This window comes from Lactuca serriola, chromosome 7 (assembly GCF_051521515.1).
Source record: "Lactuca serriola cultivar US96UC23 chromosome 7, Lser_US96UC23_V15, whole genome shotgun sequence".
In the NCBI taxonomy this organism is placed as follows: Eukaryota; Viridiplantae; Streptophyta; class Magnoliopsida; order Asterales; family Asteraceae; genus Lactuca; species Lactuca serriola.
The window spans coordinates 180,305,811-180,308,794 of NC_136414.1; the positions used below are offsets into that span (position 1 = coordinate 180,305,811).

The following is a 2,984-nucleotide window of genomic DNA, read 5'->3' on the forward strand; positions in this document are numbered from 1 at the left end:
TATGTTAGGCGTAGTCTCAGAGAACCCTTTTGGGCATTGGGTCCTAGGGATTTTTGGGATTTGACTAATTGGGTAATGGATAGGAAGGGAAAAATGGTCTTATGCCCTTAGATAGATAAAGAATTAGACCTTTGTTTTTTATATCAATCCCTCTTATTAATTAGGGTTGTTATTGGATTATGATTAGTGTATGGAGCTATGTTAGCAGCAACTCGAGTGTAAGTTTCAGTTATCTTCTGTTAGAGGTGAGTCGTCTTACCACATTAGTGGGTGGAAGGCACCAAGGTTGACCCAATGTATTATATGTATAGAATGTATTCTATTTTTACTACTGATTTGGTTGTATGATATATAAATGGAGCCAATATGGGCTCAGAGTCATTATGGACTGGGGGTTGATACAGACATGGGGGTTGATACGGAACGACACAACTGTTTGTTTTTACTTGGGCTCGAGGTTTGGTCATACGTGACTCAATGTATGGGTTATCAGCATCATCTTTCCTAACCCTTGCATTTTCCTCTTCTCCAAAACTTGCCTCCTCTTCAAGTGGAATGTCTTCATCTTCTTGCATTATTGTATCGAGGCACGCTACTTGAACGTATTGGAAATCACCATAGGCCTCAACAATTCCGCCTTATGCTGCTTGATCTTCTAAAGAATTAGGAAAAATCTTCATGTCCAAATCAGGCAAGGGACTGGTGATAGTCAGGTCAAGATAATTCAAGTTTCTAAGATTTTCGTCTGGACTCGTCGAGTATGTCGACTTGACTCGGCGAGGCGAAACGAATTCATCACATTCCACTGTGTTTTCTGAATCAGTTCCCTTCAGCATCTTCTCTATCTCCTCTAAGTCTTTTTCAACATCATCATTACCTCCAGAAGATAGTAGGAATTTACTTGGGTCTTCTTCTTGTAGTAGTGCAAGCTCTTTTTGGAGTATTTCATCATCCAAATCAATGGAGGAAACTTCTCCTTTTCTTGTTTCTTGTTGCTTAACCTCTGATATAGCTTTGAACACAGCTGACTCGTCTCCTACCCTCAATGTTAGTGTGGACTCGCATACATCTATCAATGCGCATGCGGTATTCAAAAATGGTCTCCCCAAAATAATTGGAATTTCGGGGTCTTCTTCTATGTCAAGCACTACAAAGTCCACGGGAAATACAAATTTATCCACTTTTATGAGGAGATCTTCACAAACACCTCTTGGACGAATTATTGTCTTGTCCGCCAAATGGATCTTCATATTAATAAACCTCGGCTCCGGTAAATTCATCTTCTTGAAGAAAGAAAAAGGCATTAAGTTAATACTTGCACCCGAATCGGTCAACGCTTGAGTAGCAAGTATATTTCCAAATTGGCAAGGAATCGAGATGCTTCCCGAATCGCCCTTCTTTTCTGGTAGTTCATTCAATACTAATTCCGCCACTTCCGCCATATCTTTCCTAGCAGCAAAAAGACCCTTAAGCAAGTTTAAGTATTTGGGTGTTTGAACTATCGTTTCAACAAATGGGATGTTGACTTGAAGGGCTTTAACATGTTCCATGAAGGCTCTGTATGCTTTGACCTTTTCATCAGGTATGGCTCGGATTGGAAATGGTAAAGGAGGCCTGTAAGGCTTTAAGGATACAACAGATTTGTCATCAGGGCATGGACTCGTCGAGTCCATTAGAGGGACTCGGTGAGTCGGGTCGGGTTTAGCAGAACTCGACTCTTCTGTCTTTTCTGTTTGCACCTTAGTTGAGATCTTCTGTGCAGGGGTCAGAGGAGTGAAAATTTCTCCATAACTAGATGTTATGGCATTCACATTCTCCATTTTCGGATTATTCTCGGTTTTACTTGGAAGTTCACCCAATCTTCTCTCGTTTACTTGATGTGCTAGTTGCTCAAGCTGTTTCTCAATGTTGAGTATAGATGCTTGCTGATTCCTAAGTATAGTCCTGGTCTCTTGTATTGCAGCATCAGGATCATTGTGCCTTTTCTCGGACGCGGCTATAAATCTCGTGAACATTTCTTCTAAATCGACTCTTTTTTCCACCACTGGTTCTTCCTTTTGATAGAAACCCCTCTCTTTTTGCTTGTATTTCTCTTCCTTTTCCTTCTTGTATTCTTCATACGGGAGCCATTCCTTCTTGGGTTTCCGCCAATTCTCATCGTATTTGTCGCCACTTGAATAGAAAACTTGCGCCTTTTTGTTTCCATTCTCATCCAAGTCACACTCTTTAGTTAAGTGAGGTCCCTTCAATTTTCACATCCCACCCGGATAGCATGGATTGTTTGATCCATTTTCATCATTCTTCTATCTAAACTGTCTAGTTTAGCCATCATTGCCGTCATGCCATCGTTGACCGTGTTCACTACCCCCTACTTACTTCATTTCGCAGGTTGTGGTATTCTCTAGAGTGCTTAGAGAACTCTTCAATTAATTCTTTGATCACTGGGGGTGCCTTCTTTGTTAGCGGGCCTTGCGAGTCAAATAACTGCCTTGTGGTGACATTGACTCCATCATAGAAGATGGAGACTTCTTGTTGGCTATTAAGGTCATGGTGTGGGCAATTCCTTATCAGGCTCTTGTATCTCTCCCAAGCTTCATATAGTGACTCCCCAACTTGTTGTTCAAAGTTGGCAATGGCCTTCTTCAATTTAGTTATTTTAGAAGGTGGGCAAAAGTGGTCAATAAATTCTTCTTTCATCTTAGCCCACGTGGTGACCGACCCGGGAGGAAGTGACTTGAGCCAATCCTTTGCAGCACCATTGAATGTGACTGGAAGCATACGAAGTAGCTAGGTCTCACGTGGCATATTTGGAACATTGATGTAATCAACTACATCATTGACTTCATCCAAGTGTTTGTAGGCATCTTCTTGGTCTTTTCCATAGAAGGGGATCTCCTTTAGTTGAGCGAGTATGTGGCCCTTTAGCTCAAAAGTAGTAGTATCAGGAATTGCGGGTTGCACAAGTCCCGGGCCGATATCGTCAC

At 41.6% G+C, this 2,984-nt stretch overlaps 1 non-coding gene across 1 annotated transcript; it reads left to right on the forward strand.

Moving 5' to 3' along the window:
- Positions 1 to 2,542: 2,542 nt before the first annotated feature.
- Positions 2,543 to 2,649, forward strand: LOC145065171 (small nucleolar RNA R71). Its single transcript, XR_013688319.1, has one exon. It is a non-coding gene; the product is annotated as a small nucleolar RNA R71 (small nucleolar RNA).
- The last annotated feature ends 335 nt before the right edge of the window (positions 2,650 to 2,984 follow it).